Source organism: Schistocerca nitens, chromosome 2 (genome assembly GCF_023898315.1).
Source record: "Schistocerca nitens isolate TAMUIC-IGC-003100 chromosome 2, iqSchNite1.1, whole genome shotgun sequence".
In the NCBI taxonomy this organism is placed as follows: Eukaryota; Metazoa; Arthropoda; class Insecta; order Orthoptera; family Acrididae; genus Schistocerca; species Schistocerca nitens.
Genome location: NC_064615.1, coordinates 1024676063 through 1024696757, shown reverse-complemented (window position 1 = coordinate 1024696757; position 20695 = coordinate 1024676063).

The following is a 20695-nucleotide window of genomic DNA, read 5'->3' as shown; positions in this document are numbered from 1 at the left end:
AGCGTGTTGAAGCCTAGCGTATTCATTTCGCATTGATAGATACTGGTTCAGCCGACGAAAGTAGCGCTGAAGAAAAATCGACTACACATCTACGAAACAAAGGTCGCATATCTCAAGCGTGGTGGCAGCATCTGAAAGTTCGTAAAAATATTGAGCGTTCGGGATTCTAAATAACCTGCGTGAAAAATTTTCGTAATTCAGTTGATTAGGCTTTATTGCGTCAAAAACAAGTTTTAAATGGCTGTTAGGTCGGTATTTACTATCAGACTATTATTGGTACAAGTTACTTACTGTTCTTGTTCTGCAAAAGGCAGTAGCGAGAAATTCACCAGTCCTACTTGAACAATTTTCACCTTGTACACAGTCACTGTCCCATAGCAATTTGAGATTTACTTCATCAATTCGTTCAGTGGGCATCTTAAAAACAAGTTTTCCCTCAAAATTGACCGAGATGTTCTCTAAATATGCCACACAGACCTTAAGTACGATCAGAAAGCTTAAACGCAGATAACTCCCAAAAAATCCGCCTAAAATCTCCAGACTTTCACTATAGTATTCAAAACTAAAATCGCTCTATCGTTCCGATAACAGAACCGAAAGAACATAATGTTTATCTGATATTACCAAAAAATTGCATACTCCGGTTCCTCATTGATCTGCACAATAAGCATGTTCACGAGCGACTCGTAGAGATGAAGAACTGTAGCACAAAGAGCGGGAAGTACTTAATTTCTATTGGCTGATGATTAGGCAGCCGTCAAGTACTCGCGGTAATTCCTAAGTCATCCAACAGAATAACAGAAAGCAATTTCTAAAAGAAATGTATTTACGAAACCAAATTTAATTAAATAAAACAAAGAATGCTTTATCCCTAAAACACGAAATACTAATTGGTTTAATACCTCTCTTCTGGCTGTTTTTATTCAAAGGTATGCATACTGGGTCACAGATTACATAAGTCACGTGATTTCTGATAACACAATAATTTTCCCACGCATATTTATTACGTAGTTGTCAATAAAATGAAACATGCACACCTTCGTATATTCTCCATACACTACCTCGAACTCTCCACAACACTCGTACAATAAGATACAGTTAAATAATATTTTAGAAAGTGATTACTATTGTATCGGAAATCTATTGTAGTGAACGTAGAGAAATTCTGGAAGAATAATTTCTGTGAACTGAGTCGTTTTAGTTATAGTTTCAAATGATATTATAAATGAGTACTTTACAATTTCTAGCTTAGTTTTGTAACAGTAGGAAAGTTATTACGCGATTTAGGCAAAATTTTATACCTCGAAAAGTAATGAAAGTACTGAACTCAGATTATTACAGTATAGCTGTATTACGTATCATTGATACAAGACTATATATGGAATGTGGAAAAGATCTAATACAATTTAAAACTATTTCTTTCGATTCATTGGGAGTGTGCATAACGGATCGTATGCGTTTGGTAGGCCAGCTAACGGACCCAGCTGCTAGCGATAGCTCCGCTGTGTGACAGCAGAGAACTACTCTCCTCTTGACTACAAGACATACTGCAAGATAGCTTACATCACAGTAAGGAGTGATGATTCGGAATGATTTTTGCGTTACAGAGTCATGCGGACATGTAGCACGATGCACTGACATAAATGGTACGTGTTATTCTGTGAGGGTTGTACGTATGACAGTGAGATCACCCTTACAGCCCTGCACAGGAACGACAAGGTCCCGAAATCAGCGTATACTAGAAGGGCACACTCTCGTTGTGGAGCAAATTCTTAATATTCACCTCGGTAGAGATACGTGGTCTAAGATTAGCGTCTTTAATCAGTAGTCAAAACGTTCTTGGACCCGAGTTCGGACCCGCCAGCGCTTAATTTATGTATACAAATCATCATCAATGGCGGCCGAAAACTTTTGGCGTATGAGGTCACCCTCATTCTTCCAACAGCCATGTCAAAGAGGGCGAAGGGATGGACAGAGGTATAGAGCACTCTTGCGCGTGGGATGGGAAACTGTCCCTAAAGGCGGAGAAATAAGAACTGATCAGCGGGATGAGGATGCAGAAGACGATGGAAACAGCTGCATTAAAGACACGCAATGTTTATCCACAGGCATGTGGCCTATAATTGAAAAACTGGCATGATTATCTCTCAATTGGCCAAAGACTCCGTATTAGTCAACTACGGCGACCTCCGGGAGAGGACTGCCAAGGGGGAGGTGACCACGAGAAGAAGATTGAATAACCGACTAAATGATAATGTTGTACGAGTCGGGGAGTGGAATGGCAGGACTCTGAACGTGCGAGGCAGCTTAGAAAATGTGAAAGGTAGATGAGTATAAGGAAATATCAACAACAGCAGTAAAGGGTACAACGGGAGTAGGATTCGTTATGTATAGGAAGATAGGACACAGAGTGATCTACCGCGAACAGTTCAGTGATAGCGTTGTTCTCATCAGAATCAACAGCAAACTAACACTGACAACAATACTTCAGGTATACATGCCGACGTGGAAAGCCGAAGATGAAGAGAGAGAGAGAAAGTATATGAGGATACTGAACTGCTAATTCAGTATGTAAAGGGAGATGAAAATCTAATAGCCGTGATGTACTGAAATGCGGTTGTAGGAGAAATAGTAGAAAAAAATGGTTACGGGAGAATATGCGATTGGTAGCGGGAATGAGCGAGGAGAAAGACTAATTGATTTCGCCGATAAATTTCAGATGTTAATAGCGAATGCTCTGTTCTAGAATTACAAGAGGAGGAAGTATAATTACCGGGAGATATGGGGAGATATCAATTAGATTACATCATTTTCAGGCAGTGACTCTGAAATCAGATACTGGATTGTAAAGAGTATTTAGGAGAAAAAATAGACTCAAATCACAATTTAGTAGTAATGAAGAGAAGTTTGAAGTTTAAGAGACTAGTCAGGGAGAATCAGTGCGTGAAGAAGGACACGGAAGTGGTAAGGAATGAAGACATGCGCTTGAAGTTCTGTGAGGCTATTGATACTGTGATAAGGGACAACTAATTAGGCTATTCCGTTGAAGAGGAATGGACATCTCTAAAAAGAGCAACAGCAGATGTTGGAGAAAACCGGCCGGAGTGACCGAGCGGTTCTAGGCGCTACAGTCCGGAACCGCGAGACCGCTACGGTCGCAGGTTCGAATCCTGCATCGGAGATGGATGTGAGTGACGTCCTTAGGTTAGTTAGGTTTAAGTAGTTCTAAGTTCTAGGGGACTGATGACCTCAGAAGTTAAGTTCCATAGTGCTCAGAGCCGTTTTTTGGAAAAAAAAACGTAGCTGCCAAGAAGGTAACTGCAAATAAATCTTGGGTGACAGAAGAAATACTTCAGTTGATCAATGAAAGAAGGAAGTACAAAAATGTTCGGAGAAATTCCGAAATACAAGCCAAACTGATCGTTATCTAACACGTCCTCCATTTTCCTTCCCATTCCTCTGTATATCATTCTTGTCAGCAACGTGGATGCATGAGCTGTTAAGCTGTTTGTGCGATAATTCGCGCTCTTGGCAGTTCTTGCAGTCTTCTGAACTGCGTGTACGATGTTTTTGCGAATGTCAGATGTTATATTGTGAGACTCATATATTTTACACATCGACGTGAATAGCCGATTTATTCCCACTTCTCCCCCTGTGGGAGAACCAGAAAAGAAGAGAATCTAAGCATTGGAGATGTGGTGCTACAGAAAAATGTTGAAAATTCGATGGGCTACTGAGGTGAGGAATGAAGACACTCTCCAGAGAATTGGCTGGGAAAGGAATATATGCAAAACCCTGATAAGAAGAAGGCACAGAATGATAAAACATCTGTAAGACATCACTGAGTACCTTCCGTTGCACAAGTATTATCCGGATCTGTAGAAGAAAACAGAACAAATAATGGAGGACATACATTGCTGGTGGTACTCTGAGATGAAGAGGTTGGCACAGGAGAGGAAGACTGATGAAAAAAAAAAAAAGGTATCTCTACGCATACGGGGTCTGCATAGACCTACAAAGCAGATGATCTGTTAACCGTTCATTCGAATAAAACGTTTCCAGGCACTAAGAACAAATGGATCACAAGGTCGTATGTTTTGAGGATTTAGTAGGAGGGGCGGGGGGGGGGGATGAGGGGAGGGATTAATAAGGTGTGACGTGTTGACGTCTTCTTGATCCAGTGGTATGTTGTTTCTCACCCAGGGAGATTAACAAATCTGGATGTATTTACAATAAAATCACTAAGCTTAGCTGCTTACAGGCGTTGGTATACGTCAACGGGGACAAGTGAAATCGTGTGCCCCGACCGGAACTCGAACCCGGGATCTCCTGCTTACGTGGCAGACGCTCTATCCGTCTGAGCCACCGAGGACACCGAGTATAGCGCGACTGCAGGGACTTACACCTCTGGCACGCCTCACGTGAGACCCACATTCTCAACTAATTGTCCCGCACTATATTCATAGTGCCCCTGCCCATTATACTCATTACTCGCGGCGTTTTGCCGATTCCCGTAAGAGTTCGGGCACTGTTTGTGCATGTGGGCCTCATGGGAGGCGTGCCAGAGGTAAGTCCCTGCAGTTGCGCTACCCTCTGTGTCCTCGGTGGCTCAGATGGACAGAGAGTCTACCATGTAAGGAGGAGATCCCGGGTTCGAGTCCCGGTCGGGGCACACATTTTCATCTGTCCCCGTTGACGTATATCAATGCTTTTATGCAGCTAAGCGTAGTGATTTAATTGTAATTTCATTCTAAAACAATGGGCTGCAAGGTCACCGATGGCATCTGTTCTTTCCGACATGTGTGAAAGAACAAATACCATCTTCATATATAAATCTGGATGTCCTGTGTGTCAACCAGAGAGTTGGGAGAAGTGAAGTGGTCCAACGACTTTAAGCTTATCAGACTTGCATTCATCCAGCTCATACACATGGGTGTATAATGAAGGTCCTGGAGTTTCAGAGGAAATTCAGTACCCCAATATTTTTTAACACCCACAATTATCATACATTTGATAACAACTCGTATGCTGTGCATTTGTCTTATAACATCTCTTGCATCCTCAGGTGACAACGCAACCCAAAAGTTGTATTGTTGGACATTAATAAGGCGCTTTCTATCTGCTATGTAAGAAGGATATAGGAAAACCTCCCACATAACGAATCAAAGACATCCATTTGATTGTCCAAATACAGGACCCTATCAAGAGCTTTACCAGAATCTCCTCTTTGGATTTCAGAGAATGGGGCCTTATGTGATTTGGTATTTTTCAGTAATAACTTCTCCTCAGCCATTCCGAATGAGTGTTTTGATTGGAACACAGGACTCTCATGTTCATGTTGATTTTGATGGTTGCTTCCCTCGGTCTTGTGTTTTGCACTCACTGGTCCCATCTGATTAAATCCTGGCTCTGATTAGCCTATGGTCACTACCTGTGTAGGTGATTTACAAATGACACTTCTTAACCTCTTCATCTCAGAGTAGCACTTGCAACCTACGTCCTCAATTATTTGCTTGACGTATTCCAATCTCTGTCTTCCTCTACAGTTTTTGCCCTCTACAGCTCCCTCTAGTACCATGGAAGTCATTCCCTCATGTCTTAGCAGATGTCCTATCATCCTGTCCCTTCTCCTTATCAGTGTTTTCCACATATTACTTTCCTCTCCGATTCTGCGTAGAACCTCCTCATTCCTTACCTCATCAGTCCACCTAATTTTCAAAATTCGTCTATAGCACCACATCTCAAATGCTTCGATTCTCTTCTCTTCCGGTTTTCCCACAGTCCATGTTTCACTACCATACAATGCTGTACTCCAGACGTACATCCTCAGAAATTTCTTCCTCAAATTAAGGCCGGTATTTGATATTAGTAGACTTCTCTTGGCCAGAAATGCCTTTTTTGGCATAGCGAGTCTGCTTTTGATGTCCTCCTTGCTCCGTCCGTCATTGGTTATTGTACTGCCTAGGTAGCAGAATTCCTTAACTTCATTGACTTCGTGACCATCAATCCTGATGTTAAGTTTCTCGCTGTTCTCATTTCTACTACTTCTCATTACCTTCGTCTTTCTCCGATTTACTCTCAAACCATACTGTGTACTCATTAGACTGTTCATTCCGTTCAGCAGATCATTTAATTCTTCTTCACTTTCACTCAGGATAGCAATGTCATCAGCGATTCGTATCTTTGATATCCTTTCACCTTGGATTTTAATTCCACTCCTGAACCTTTCTTTTATTTCCATCATTGCTTCCTCGATGTACAGATTGAAGAGTAGGGGCGAAAGGCTACAGCCTTGTCTTACACCCTTCTTAATACGAGCACTTCGTTCTTGATCGTCCACTCTCATTATTCCCTCTTCGTTGTTGTACATATTGTATATGACCCGTCTCTCCCTATAGCTTACCCCTACTTTTTTCAGAATCTCGAACAGCTTGCACCATTTTATATTGTCGAACGCTTTTTCCAGGTCAACAAATCCTATGAAAGTGTCTTGATTTTTCTTTAGCCTTGCTTCCATTATTAGCCGTAACGTCAGAATTGCCTCTCTCGTCCCTTTACTTTTCCTAAAGCCAAACTGATCGTCACCTAGCGCATTCTCAATTTTCTTTTCCACTCTTCTGTATATTATTCTTGTAAGCAGCTTTGATGCATGAGCTGTCAAGCTGATTGTGCGATAATTCTCGCTCTTGTCAGCTCTTGCCGTCTTCGGAATTGTGTGGATGATGCTTTTCCGAAAGTCAGATGGTATGTTCATTACGAGGATGTAACCATGCCGTCCGGGCTTCTCTAGATCGAATACCTTTTCGGATTTTTTTTTTGTAAAATGTGTTCATGCAGAATAAACGTTCTGTGTTAAGAAAATTCATCATCGTTTGTCCTCTCTGGTTTTGAGCTGAAAGTCCAGAATCTCTAAAGAAGGGATGGACCTATGTGGACCTCATTGCTTAATATTAAAATCACCAAGTATTAAGGAAAATTTGGTTATTTATGAATATCTTACTGTTGTCGGGTCTCCATAGAACTGTTCTAATTCTTCGTCTGTTGATATTCATGTAGGCACAGATGATATGAAGGCTAATCTCAGGATTCAACTCAAAGATCAAATACTCTACCTGAAATGGATACGGTCTTCGAGATAAGGTGTTCCCTCCTTTTGTGAACTATCAGAGCTATGCCGCCAATACGGAAATTCATGTCCGAGCTATTCTGAAATTGGACATCTTAAGACAGTTGTCGCTTCGCCTTTGAACCTCGTCTAGTGATTCCGACTGTGTACCATTTGATGTTCTGCCATTCGTGTTCCAAACAGCAGAGACAATCTTCAATTCCTATGGTGAGTGTACTATACGCTATAGCGCAGAAAGTTTCGCTCAGGTTGTTTAGATTGCCTTTTTGTTTCTTTTATTGTTTAATTTGATTAGTCGATTTTTTACTCTTCTCCCAGAAACCATGAAGCAGAGATTCGGAGCCTTCTGCTTCAATTGATAGGGATGTGTTCGTCTTAAAGTTAATAATTTTTGTTCAGGGAACGTTTGAATCACATCTTTTCGCTCTGGTTCAATATAGGTCCAGAAGAGGTGGAAGGTTGTATAGGAATTAATAGAGACATGGATGGATAAGGGTTTTAGGTCATGTTCTCCTCAGAATATGGTGGTGAGGAAGAACGTGTGTTAGTATACGCCAAGGCTGCCACTCACGGAGATGGTCCTGGTCCCACAGGTTCATAAGAGGGAACCACATACCATCACAGCGTCGCATTGCACCTCGACAATTCTTGTATGCATATTGTTGTAGCACAGAGGCGTCATCCGTATGAAACCACCAAGGACTAAATCAATATTGCTCTGCGATGACAGTGAAGTGCTGCATAGAAAATTAGCACCACACTCAGCTAGGCTCTCTCCTTCTTAAGAGCACTGGAAGTTGAAAATCTCTTCAACATAGAGGCGTTTCGCTTTTATTGACAATACATCAGAAGTGGTAGTATTTTAATCATTCCGTGTAGATCTTTGTTTTTCGTTCTTTCTGTATTTACGGGCTGAATGACAGTTTTGCTTAAGGATGACTTATTCTAGACATTACTGCCAGCATTCTGTATTACGGGTTCGACAATTTGGCTGGTTTCTTCTTTCCTGTTAGGTGGTTTGATTTTCTCCACTCCTTCTTGAGCCCTTGTTTTCGGTAGTGGCACATGGTTTCAGAGCACAGCGGCATTTCTTGATTTGTAATGTTGCCATATTCGTACAGTACTTTACTAAGTCTCTCTTTGGATGCAAGCGTTTTGATGTCAATGTTGTGTTGGTATCTTCTCATAGTGCCAGAGTCAGTATTCTTAAGAAAAATGTTTTCAAAGCCGATAATGATCAAAAGACATGTTGCCTGCTCATAATGCTTGCTCTGTAACGCTCCAGACACGAGACCCCCATTTGCTGAATAAGCTTTTCAGTTTCCTGTAGACTTAAGAAAGGAAAACAAAAGTAAATGTTACAGTTATTGATTTATTGTGTATATTTTGTGATTGTTGCTTCTGAGTATTATTAATAACTACACTCAGGTCCCTAACCCTAGTTACAGAAATGTGAATATAGCTGAGTGACATATAGTTTCTCTATTCTGCCCCTTGGCCTCTAGACCTTTGGGACAAAGCTGCCGTCTGCTCAAGGAACACGTTGGCTAGTAGCCTTCCTCGCAATAGTTTAACTGCACCTTATTATTCAAGCAGAACAAGTTTGATAACTCTAAGACGAATGAGTTGCTCCCTGGGTGGCACAGAATTATCCTGCTAAATTCAATTGATTTTTTGTGTTATTTCAATTGAATAACCTTAGTGATTTTCATTTAACGAATGACACAGAGTTATCAGTTCACGGCTCTGAGAACAGGAAAGTCGATCCTAGTGAAAATTACAACTAATGTCTTTTACGTTGTGATTTATCTGCCATGACTACTGCTGGGACAATAAGTGAGGCACAAATTTGCTAGAATTGGGTTAACAGGGTGCTTGTACAGTGAAGGCTGCTCTGACTTCCGGTTCCATTCCCACTGAAGGCCATATTTTTTGACGTTCTGTTACAGAGCTACAAGCAGTCGCATCGAAAGTCAATAAGGAAATCTTAAGAACACTTCCACATCAAAACTCATCTCGCTACTTCCAGTACCTCACAGTGTAAAGGTTAAAAAGTTATCATACTGCCAGTTTATGTCTCTTTCCACTTCTTCCAACGTAATTTTTTGTTTTTGTGAATACAGAATTTTACGTTTATGAAATTCTACATATATGCATTACTCGAGAATGATGCAGAACATAAGTAAACACAGACCATTGCAAAGTCCAAAGTAAGTAATATCTTAATCAGAGAACAAAATTTTTCATGACAGGCACCATTGTATAAGACATTCTCAGACTTCTTGACACATCAGTTCATAATAAAACCTTGAGCTTTCGATTATTACAGTCGTCGTCTTTATCAAGAGCTACTGTCCGTTGCTCCTGACGAAGACGACGGAGGTAATCGTCGAGAGCTTGAGGTTTTAACCTGAACTAACGTGAAAAACAGCCTGAAAATGTTTTGTACAATATCTTAGTAATTCACGTTCATGTTACAGCTACTTTATGATTTATTAAAATAGACGTTCAGCGTAAGGTCGTTGTACTAAGTTGTATTTGATTTTTATTAGCACAGTGTGTTCTTTAAAAGCTTTTTGCATTGATTCATTGAACACTATGGTAAACACCAAAGAGAAATTAATCATCAACAGTATATTCTGTGCCATTATCTAAAACAGTGTGCCACAGCTCATGTAGTTTACCAATTCCATGCTTGTAGAAACCTATTTGGTTCTGGGTTAAAGAAGTGCATATTCGTCCAAAAACGAGTTTTCTTGACTGTTGTTCTTGACCCTTTGCTCGAATGTATGTTTTTTTAAGGTTCATCCATTAATTTCTCATTATGAAGTTGACATAAACATATCACAAGTTGTCACCAGTAACATTGTTACATAAGGATGCTCAATGAGCAAACTGGTGATGTTCAAGCTAAAATGCAATAATAGTCACCGCTCTGATTTTTGTTGTTTTGAATTAGAGCATAGGGTACCTTTACACCCGATTTCTAAACCATGCTTACTGAATGAAAATGTCTCTCGATGGTTAAATGGTCAAAGTCCATCGTATATGTCATTTATCAATAATTCCTGAATGTGGAAAGTCTTTCATTCCAGAGCGATCTTCCTTCAAACAAGAAAATCCTTTTCTGAACTGTTTCGCGCAAAATCACGATACAAAGGTGTCTAGGTGCCTCCGCTGCCTTCGCATCTCTATTAAACCTAAAGTAAACTATATTTATGGCCTGTCAAAGTTAGATCTTTTTCCACTTGCGACTCTATTTTGCAACACTAAAACATCATTGATCAGCCTCTACTACGCAGAACCCTTTACGTAGCTGCAAGGTAAATACTAAAACTTGAAATAAGAAAATGACAGCTGTTAAATGCACTAATAGCGCCGCGCCGAAATCATCTGGTCTGGCGGTAGGCGGTATTTGGCCGAAAGGCAGTAGCTGGTGGCAGCTATAGGGCGAGGAAACTCTCGAACGTCAACTGTTCCAGTCTTGATGCAACCACGAGATGACTGCGGAATTTTTTGTGGAGTTTAGCTATTACTATTGGGTTAGAAAGTAAAGCAAATTACCGTCGACGTTGTATTAGACTGATAACTATGGCAGACAACCGAAATGTTATTTAAAAAATAGGGGAAAGAGTGGGCTTGCAACGGGGCGATAAATAAAGAAGTGCGGTTGCAGAGTTCACACGCGAATGTGCATATACAAAAGTTGGTTAAAAAATGTTATTGCAAAGCTTGGGTCTCACGTAAGTCTTAGGGGACGATTTCCACACTTGATGCATTAGTACACTGTTCCACACCAGCGCATTAGTTACAGTTTTTGAATTAATTATTCACTCAGACATGAGTACAGTTTATGCTAGGGAACAAAAATTAGGCGATTATTATAGCAAAATCAGTTTTTCACGGCACAGTTCAATCACTATTTATTGGCGTTGTCCTTTTCTTTCACACAATCAAATTTTCACTGGTGAGACGGTTTACAGTTTTACTTTAATAATAATTTGACTCCGAGCCCCCAACAGCAGTAATGTAGGCTGCTATAAACGAAAATTACTCAGTCAGTTCGAACAGAACCACAAGTCCCATTGTCCTCTTTGTTCTAACAGTTTTGGCGCGAAATCACAGTTCGCCACATGTTCACTTACGACGATGTATACCTCGTAAATCGTACTCACACAAATAATCGTAGCACTTCCAGTTAACCAAATATATGCTTGCACACTTGCACTATTAAACAATACACCTTGTCGAAATAAATCGGCGCGAAAAATATATGCTTGCTCCAGTGAAAGACTCTGCAGGAGAGACGCTCAGTAGCTCGGTACGGGCTTTTGTTAAAGTTTCGAGAACATACCTTCACCGAAGAGTCAAGCAGTATGTTGCTCCCTCCTACGTATATCTCGCGAAGAGACCATGAGGATAAAATCAGAGAGATTAGAGCCCACACAGAGGCATACCGACAATCCTTCTTTCCACGAACAATACGAGACTGGAATAGAAGGGAGAACCGATAGAGGTACTCAGGGTACCCTCCGCCACACACCGTCAGGTGGCTTGCGGAGTATGGATGTAGATGTAGATGTAGATGTAGATGTAGATGTAGAAAAAGAATTCTCAGACGACCACATGGGCCACCCTCAAGTGGGGCTTGCTCGCCACCCACCCTCCAAAACGACGGACCAACGACTGACCCCTGGCCATTTTTTTTAATAAGAGGTGCAGCCCCTCCACGCCCACACTGACATGATGGCCAACACAATAGGTCTACTGCCATCTCTGCATAAGGGTTAGTTTTCACTAAAGTGAGGTGTCGCAGGACGTGGGTACTGCGATGTTTGCGTACGTCTGGTTAAGGTTAACCATTAATACGAGCTCATCTGGAGATAGGTTGGGTCGAAATCGAAAGAAGGGTAGCGGTTTGAAGGGCAGAGGAACAAAAGTGAAAAAGTGCCAAGGCAAGAGCTAAGGGAAAAAAACCTCTGCTATAGTTAGGTCGGGTGGTAAGAGCAGTAGCGGTTGTCTTGCCGCCTGCGATAGGTCGTGCAAGGATAGGCTTTGTTAGTAGTGGGTATCATGCAAGCCGATACCTTGACGTTGTGCGGTTCTGCTGCTCGGAGGCTGGCGCTGGGTGCTGGTGTAGAGTCCTCGTTCAGCGTCAGCGACAGTTAGGTTTATTATCGTTCTTGTGTCCGATAGGTCATATACCGGAAACACAGTGTGAGGTAATGTTGGCGGATTGTTTGTGCGTCTGTGGGAGAGCTCGTAGGTGTCCCTGCTGTGGCCTGTTGGTCGGCTCTAATGGCAGCTGGTAGTTACCAGTCAGTGTTGCTGACATGCAGGGGCTTGCCGACGTTTGTCACTTGTTAGTGTATGTTAGTTTACCATAGGTGGCTATGCCCTAGCTAGTAGTGTCTTTGGCCGCTTGTGCTTCCACCTGTGGTTGTGATCGTAGTTTCCCAGAGGGAGGATGAAAGGATTGTTCGAGTGTCTCGAGTTCCTGTTTAGCCGTGTGGCGTGTTTTTTGAATACTTCATTGAGGGTATCAAGGCGGTATTCATGGTGAAGATCCACGGTGCGTGTGTAGCGTGGAGCGTTGCCAATGATTCGTAGCACCTTGTTCTGTATGATCTGCAGGCGGCGCAGTCGTGTAGGAGCTGCATATCTCCAGACGGGAACTGCGTACGTCATCAGAGGTCTAATCAGTGTCATGTATATGGACCCCGACACCCTCCTATTCAGTGTGCTTTCCCTGTTGAGCATTGGGTAGAGCTGTTTGAGCCTCGCGTGCGCTCGGTTGGCAACGTATTCGATGTGGTCCCCCCATGTAAATTTCCGGTCCAGCCAGACACCTAGGTATCTGACTTTCTCTCGGAAACGTATTGGGCGTGTATGTAATGTTATCGGTATTCAGTGTTGATGTGTGCGCAATAGTTTCGGTCTACGTGTGAACAGAACCGCTTCGCACTTGTCGACGTTTACTTTAATACGCCATCGCTCCAACTAAGGCTCAGCTGTTCTGAGTGCTGTCTGTATTCGCGAATTGATGTTCGACGGTTTCCAATCTTGCGCAAGGATGACGGTGTCATCTGCGTAGATGGCTAACGTCGTGTTTTGTGTTGCTGGGAAGTCATTAATGTACAGGTTAAACAAGATGGGCCCTAGGATGCTTCCTTGGGGTACTCCAGCTTGGATACCGTGTTGTGTTGATTGTTTATCCTGCACGTTAGTGTTGAAACACCTGTTCGTGAGATATGAGTGTATTAGACGTACGAGTCCGTCCGGGAAATCAGCTTCGCTTAGCTTGCGTATGAGTCTGTTGTGCCAGAGACGGTCGAAAGCCTTTTCGATGTCCAGGAACACGGCCGCTGTGGCTTTGTTCATGTTGTAGCCGTGTGTTATATGTTCGACTACGCGGAGGAGTTGTTGTGTTGTCGAGTGGTGATTCCTAAAGCTGAACTGCTCCGGTCTTAGGGTGTCCCCTGGCCAAGATGGCCGCTCGCTTCTGTAGGCTCGGATGTCAACCCCCCCTGGTTATGCAAGTACCAATCTCACCAGTTAAGGTTACAAATTTTGATACATACATCCCTCAACATAAAAAAGTACACCATCGGAACCCCGCTAAAACCCAGCCGCGGTGGTCTAGCGGTTCTGGCGCTGCAGTCGCGGGTTCGAATCCCGCCTCGGGCATGGGTGTGTGTGATGTCCTTAGGTTAGTTAGGTTTAAGTAGTTCTAAGTTCTAGGGGACTTATGACCTAAGATGTTGAGTCCCATAGTGCTCAGAGCCATTTGAACCATTTTTGAACCCCGCTAAAAAGTACATCTTAATTATTATGTTACATTAATTTCTAGGATTATTCTATAGCCCGTAAATCAAGTTTTAGTTTTTGAAAAATTTTGTCATTTAGCGCAAATTTGTTTGTTTACATCTGTGCTGCAAAGTTTTAACATAGAACTGCATATAGCACCATTTTTAGCCGTAATCTATAGCGATCTACACATTGCGCCGCTCAAAATCTTCATATCTATAATAATTAATTAATTATGGGCGAGAAATGTTAATAATAATTTGCAAACAATGAAAACTGTTGCAAGTTAAGTGTATAGTACAACTTAACTAGTTTAAAATACGTGTGATGCCATCCAAAATATTATATAGTGCCGTTCTTTACGTCATGAATTTTCTATTGAATTTTATAAACAACTTTCCCCCAAACTTTGTTTATTGCTCTTTACGGGCTTAAATATTTATGAATCTTAACATATGACTATGGCACTTGATCCGCTATGACGAAACGTTTTTAATGAGTGCTCGCTCATCCCTGTAAGTTTGTGTGTACTGTTTTTATTAATCTTTCAGTATTCGTGATATTAACCGACTTTGAGGTTACTATAACTTTTACGTCTCGTGACTTGAAATAAAGATCGATCTTTCAGAAGGTGCTTATTGCTGACCACAATCCACTGCCGCATGGCTCTTCACTGTACGTTACAAAGTTTTCGCGTAATGCGCAAAAAACCAAACAATGCCCCAAGCTGTGGGCCACGTGGCCGCCCGGCGTCTGAGACCATCCCACCGACCGTTGCAAATCTCGCGCTGGCGCGTCACTTGCTTCCGCAAATCGCGCACCATGTAGTGTCCTCGCTCTCCACAAAGCAATCCTTATATACTAGAAATATTCATAGAGTAACGAGGGTTTGTACCGTCACAGGATCCACTCGAGACTTTGTATTTACATTGTGAGGTGTTTAACGCTACGCCACAAGCTGAGACAGAATTGCAACAATTCGAGAAGGAGACAACACTTCCTCCAGAGACCTCCAAACCTTACGTGTCTGAGACTGTATGCATTCCCTTCGCTGGCGTCATTTTCTCTATTTTTATGTTTTATTCTTTCGACAGTAAAATTCAGTGCGTTATTCAAACATTTCTACAGGGCCTTATCTTGTCACCTTCACAATTATGTATCTGAAATCTAAAGATTTGTCGTATATTGTTGTTACCATCCTCTGTTACAGTTTATCTGATTAATGGACATAAATAGAATACGGATCAGTATGGAGATTATCATGCTTTATTTTTAGAAAATGTGTGAATTATTTAACGCAAAATTTTTGGAGACCATATTATCATGTTATAAAGTTCTATAAAACAGGGAAACACTTTGCATTACTACACATAGTAACAAACTTCCCGTGTAAATCATGTAGATTGCACTGCAGTATTACATACCACTTTGACACATGAATGTTCAAAGATTTTACTGTAGACAGTAGCATCACTGGTGTGGTTATAAAGTTTATATAACAATAGTAGGATCGTTGGTAGGTGCGGGCACTTGGTTTTAGTCAAGTAAACTGAGCTCTGTGAGAGTGTTATGCGCCAAAACGAGACGTGGAAGGAAGAGTCGTGCCTGCTTGACAATGCATGATTGCGGCTTGCTTATTATTTTTGACCTTGCCTAATGGAATATCAATTACAAGTAATGCTAGAATGCAAGGCAACATGTGTGTTAGTTTGTGCAATAGTGTTTTATAGAACTTGATAATCGGATAATGTACTCTCGAAACACTGTGTGAAATAATACACACATTTACAACAGATGGTGCTGAATAATCGACATACTGCTTCGTGATTCAGTTATGCGATGGCTTTATAACAGATAGAAGGAAGCGATTGATCGAAAAAAGTGGAGACATCAAGAGCCTGCGAACAGAGTACAAAACTGATTGTGGTGAATATAAATGTCGACTTAATACAAAGGTAAGAATGTGCGAGTGATCAAAGCAAGCACTCGAAGTGGGATATATGAAACAGCATTTTCTAAGCACTGTACAGCAAAGTAGATTATTTACAGCATAATTAGCTCCTTTCTTTATCTACTAACAAGGGAACCTCCCCATCGCACCCCCCTCAGATTTAGTTATAAGTTGGCACAGTGGATAGGCCTTGAAAAACTGAAGACGGATCAATCGAGAAAACAGGAAGAAGCTGTGTGGAACTGTTAAAAAATAAGCAAAATATACAAACTGAGTGGTTCACGGGAACATAGGCAACATCAAGGAGACTGGGAACGCAGGAGCGCCGTGGTCTCGTGGTAACGTGAGCAGCTGCGGAACGAAAGGCCCTTGGTTCAAATCTTCCATCGAGTGAGAAGTTTAATTTTTTATTTTCAGTTTATGTGACAAACTATTATGTTTTCATCACTTTTTTGGGAGTGATTATCATATCCACAAGAAAACCTAAATCGGGCAAGGTAAAAGAATCTTTTTACCCATTCGCCAAGTGTACAAGTTAGGTGGGTCGACAACATATTCCTGTCATGTGACGCACATGCAGTCACCAGTGTCGTATAGAATATATCAGACGTGTTTTCCTGTGGAGGAATCGGTTGACCTATGACCTTGCGATCAAATGTTTTCGGTTCCCATTGGAGAGGCACGTCCTTCGTCTACTAATCGCACGGTTTTGCGATGCGGTCGCAAAACACAGATACTAAACTTATTACAGTGAACAGAGACGTAAATGAACGAACGGACAGATAATAACTATGCAAAAATAAAGAAAGTAAAATTTTCACTCGAGGGAAGACTTGAACCAAGGACCTCTCCTTCTGCAGCTGCTCACGCTACCACGGGACCACGGCGCTCCTGAGGTCACGTTCTCCTTGATGTTGCCTATGTGACCCATGGACTACTCAGTTTGTATATTTTACTTATTTTTTCATAGTTCCACACAACTTCTTCCTGTTTTCTCAATTGATGTGTGTTCAGTTTATCAAGGCCTATCCACTGTGCCAAGTTATAACTAAATCTGAGGGGGGTGCGATGGGGAGGTTCCCTTGTAAGAAAAGTTTTAGTTCGGAAGAGAGTTGTATTTTACCACAGCCCGTCACCCAGTTATAACTTGGTTAGGGCAGAACAAGGATGGATAAGTTATCTCTGAATGCCATTGTAGCTCCTTCTGCTTCTTTTGTTTTTCTTTTCCTCGTTTATCAGAATCCATTGTGTTGAAGCACCTGGAAGCCATTGCAGTTCCAGTCCCACACTACGAGGCAAAAACTCTATCTAACGCAGTCACCTTTTTCTTCTAAAGTCAAGCGTATATGATGTAGCGTGTACCATACCATATCCCTGTTGTTACGGCTTTTAATGTTTGGATAAGTCTTCCGCTCTGTGTTCTGAATACCGGAGTCGAAACGTTTTTACAATCTTTCTGAAGCATTATTAATAAATACGTCGAGAAATGATTCAACCACGCATACGAAGCTCTAGCTCACTCCATGTGTGCTTGATGGGATCAGCTTGTCACTAGGAGGAAAACCAGCTAAATTTCGTCCTCCTACAACGAAAAGTCTCTGACTTTTTAGACACGACCAGATGTTTAATAGAAACTCATCTTACAGAGGCGCTATCTTTGATCTTGGCGCGTATGTTACGTCATATTTCGTTTTCACTATACACCTAGGTGACAAAACTCATGGAATACCCCCAATGGAATACCTCATTTTTGGAGGCGTAGAGTAGCAGCTCAATGAGGCATGGACGCAACAAGTTGTTGGAAGTCCCCCTGCAGAAATATTGAGGCATGCTGCCTCGATAGCCTTCCATAATTGAGAAAGTGTTGCCAGTGCAGGATTTTGTGAACGAACTGAACTCTCGATGATGTCCCTTAAACGTCCGATGGGATTCATCTCGGGCGATCTGGATGGCCAAATCATTCACTCGAATTGTTCAGAACGTTCTTCAAACCAACAGTGAACAACCTTGGACCGGTGACATGACGTTGGCATCCATAAAAATTCTGTCATTAGTTGGAAAACAAGAAGTCCATTAATGGCTGCAAATGGTCTCCAAGTAGCCGAATATAACATTTCAGAGGATCCAGTGTATTCCATGCAAACACAGCCCACACCATTATGGAGCCAACACAGGCTAGCACAGTACCGTGCTGAGAGCTTGGGTCCATCGTTTCATGGGATCTGCGCCACACTCGAACCCTACCAACTGAAAGCGGGGCTCATTTGACTCGACCACGGTTTTCCAGTCGTCTAGTGTCAACCGGTATGGTCAAGTGCCGAAGAGAGGCGCTGCAGGCGATGTCGTGCTGGTAGCAAACCTGAAATGCGGTAGGGAGCTGGTGTTTAGTGCAAAGATACTGAGCCATAATCAATTTATAATTTTTTCTGAAAACATTAATAAATTTATTTTTAAAAGGCAAAAATCAAAGAATAACATTGACTGAAAAGACAAAATTTCGATACCAAATTTCAATAACCTCAAATGGGCAGAAATATAAAATCACTTTTCTGCAAAGATTATTAAATGGATTGAAAAAAATACATTTACATTACACACAACAAAACATATGATCAAATGAATATGTCACAAATATCAACCATCGGCTATTGCCAGTAATTATAAGTAGCGAAAATGGCTGACAGAAGTAATTCAAATTTATGATGATAGAGGCGGTGGCAGAGGCAACGCCAGTAGCAATAATTTCTCCTTCTCTACTGACATAGGACGGTGGTTGCCGCTACCACCGTACTAGAAACCTTCATTAGAATTTTCAGTCATGGTACTGAGGCATCTTTAACAAGATCACAGTTAACTAGAGGTGCATTCACCTATACTGCAACACAGAGACAACTCGTTAATTATTTAGCTAAAAATTAACATACTATAAAGGCAGAAATTCTTCTTTAGTTTTCTTTGTAGATGCACACAATTTGGTAAGCAGCTCGAGCTCGTGATACTAGCAAGCAGGTAACTATAGACATACCTCAGAAATAAGGTAGCTATATTCAGCAATTTTCACTGACTTAAACTAATGAGGAAGTATTGAAGAGGATTGGGGAGAAGAGAAGTTTGTGGCACAACTTGACTAGAAGAAGGGATCGGTTGGTAGGGCATGTTCTGAGGCATCAAGGGATCAACAATTTAGTATTGGAGGGCAGCGTGGAGGGTAAAAATCGTAGACGGAGACCAAGAGATGAATACACTAAGCAGATTCAGAAGGATGTAGGTTGCAGCAGGTACTGGGAGATGGAGAAGCTTGCACAGGATAGAGTAGCATAAAGAGCTGCATCAAACCAGTCTGAGGACTGAAGACCACAACAACAACAACAACAACGACATAAAGTACAATTCGTAACGAAAAGAGTTACATCTGCATTCTACACCCTTAGATTATAAAATCATTTTGGGATACTGACAGCCACAAGCCCGCACACATTGACACAACTGAACTCAAATAGTACCAGGCAAAACCTTCATAAATAACACAGTTACATGCATAACAACGGGCAACCAGGATACGGAGTTAAAATAGTCATCACACGACACCAAGTGACATGCACACTAAGCGGATGCTAACCGTCATTTCTCGTGAAATCCAGCGCCCATTGACAAACGCTTGCTTAGAGAGCGCCGAGAGAAGGAGGTAGCCTAACGAAGATTAATCGTAGTCGGAAACCCATGGGTATCATCCAGCAGACGCCACCGCGTCCATTACTTGTGAAACGTCCCCTTTAAACAATAATGCAGGACTGTGCTTAAACTGATGCACAATATTTTTAGCGCAACGCAATCTGACTTTCAATAATCTCTACAAGAGAATGGCCCTGACTAACATTAACCTGTACTTTTCACAAATCACTTACCTCACAAAAATCTTGGTTACTCCCACTACTGCAATACAGCAAGCGCCACTACTGCTAGCTAAATAAAGGATTCAAACTATGGAAGGCACTAACTACTGATAGGGATAGTTAGCAAATGAAAGATATTAATAGAGAACAAACAATGTATTTACCTTGATATCATCATATATAAATATAGCAGTTCATGACAAATTTCAAAACTCCGCCATCTCTCTCCCCACATCCACCACTGCTGGCGGCTCACCTCCAACTGCGCAACGCTACGCGCTGTTCACAGCCAGCTGCCTAACACTACAATGGCGAGTATTACAACAATGCAAAGCAGCCACAGGCTGTACACAGCACAGCCAGTGATTTTCATACAGAGGTGGCGTTACCAATAAAAAAACCTAAACAGCCTACTTACACTTGCAAAGGTCAGATTATTATTAGTCATTCTTTAGACTGCCACTAGTCTGAGTTACCATCTTGTGAAGTGAATGCAACTCTTGGCTGCCTATCTCATCGCTCGCGAAAGTGTTTTTTTGCCGGACATAATCAGAGGTCGATTCCTGGTGCACCGTCTGTGACTGGCCCTTGTGTTTTATTATTGTATTTTCTGTTTTATTGTATGTTTCTAAATTGTTCATATAATTGTCATTCTTGGCGTTACAGCAGGTTTAAATTGTTGTGCTACCATTGATGCATTGTTGTTTTACAGTGTCTTTGTTAATTTTTTTTTTATAATGACCGTTCTTGGCGTTAGGCCTTCAGCCGTCACTGTGTTTACTTGCCTTAAAATTCTAATTGGGATCACATTGGCTTGTTTTTAAAAGATTATTTGCTTTGTCTGTGTTTTATGCTCATTTGGTAAATTGTAACGCACTGCAAGCACTATTAATTACACAGTTGTTTATTCCTACATTA